Raw genomic sequence first — 1,401 nt, forward strand, 5'->3', positions numbered from 1 at the left:
AGTTTTGTTGAGTATAGGCTTTTGTAGTAGGATCTCAGGATATTTTGGATTTCCTCAGTGTTTGTTGTTATGTCTCCCTTTTCATTTCTGATCTTGTTAATTAGGAAACTATCTCTGTGCCCTCCAGTTAGTCTGGCTAAGGGTTTATCTATTTTGTTGACTTTCTCAAAGAAACATCTCCTGGTTTGGTTGATTCTTTGTATAGTTCTTTTTGTTTCTATTTGGTTGATTTCAGCCCTGTGATTGATTATTTCCTGTCTTTGACTCCTCTAGGGTGAATTTGCTTCTTTTTGTTCTAGCACCTTCAGGTGTGTTGTCAAATTGCTGGTATATGCTCTCTCCAGTTTCTTTTTGGAGGCACTTAAAGCTGAGTTTTCCTTTTAGAACTGCTTTCATTGTGTCCCATAAGTTTGGGTATATTGTGGCTTCATTTTCATTAAACTCTAGAAAGTCTTTAATTTCTTTATTTCTTCCTTAACCAAGTTATCATTGAGTAGAGTATTGTTAAGCTTATACATGTATGTGAGCATTCTATTGTTTATGTTGTTATTGAGGAGAGGTCTTAGTCCATGGTTATCTGATAGGATACAAGGAATTATTTCAATCTTCTTGTATCTGTTGAGGCCTGATTTGTGACCAATTATATGGTCAATGTTGGAGAAAGTACCATGAGGTGCTGAGAAGAAGGTATATCCTTGTGTTTTAGGATAAAAAGTTCTATAGATATCTGTTAAATCCATCTGTTTCATAACTTCTATTAGTTTCACTGTGACCTTGTTTATTTTCTATTCCCATGATCTGTCCATTGCAGAGAGTGGGGTGTTGAAATCTCCCACTACTATTTTGTGCAGTGTAATGTGTGCTTTCAGCTTTAGTAAAGTTTCTTTTATGAATGTAGATGCCCTTGCATTTGGAGAATAGAGGTTCAGAATTGAGAGTTTATCTTGGTAGATCATATCTTTGATGAATATGAAGTGTCCCTCCTTATCGTTTTTGATCACTTTAGGGTGAAAATTGATTGTATTTGATATTAGAATGGCTACTCCAGCTTTTTTCTTGGGACCATTGGCTTGGAGAATTGTTTTCCAGACTTTTATTCTGAGGTAGTGTCTGTCTTTGTCACTGAGGTGTGTTTCCTGTATGCAGCAAAATGTTGGGTCCTGTTTACGTACCCAATCTGATAATCTATGTCTTTTTATTGGATAATTGATTCCATTGATATTAATAGATATTAAGGAAAAGTAATTGTTGCTTCCTGTTATTTTTTAGTTAGAGCTGGCATTCCATTCATGTGTCTATCTTCTTTTAGTTTTGCTGGAAGATTACAATTTTGTTTTTTCAGAGATGTAGTTCCCCTCCTTGTGTTGGAGTTTTCCATTTATTACCCTTTGAAGGGCTGGA

The sequence above is a fragment of the Mastomys coucha genome, unplaced genomic scaffold, assembly GCF_008632895.1.
Source record: "Mastomys coucha isolate ucsf_1 unplaced genomic scaffold, UCSF_Mcou_1 pScaffold5, whole genome shotgun sequence".
Classification (NCBI taxonomy): Eukaryota; Metazoa; Chordata; class Mammalia; order Rodentia; family Muridae; genus Mastomys; species Mastomys coucha.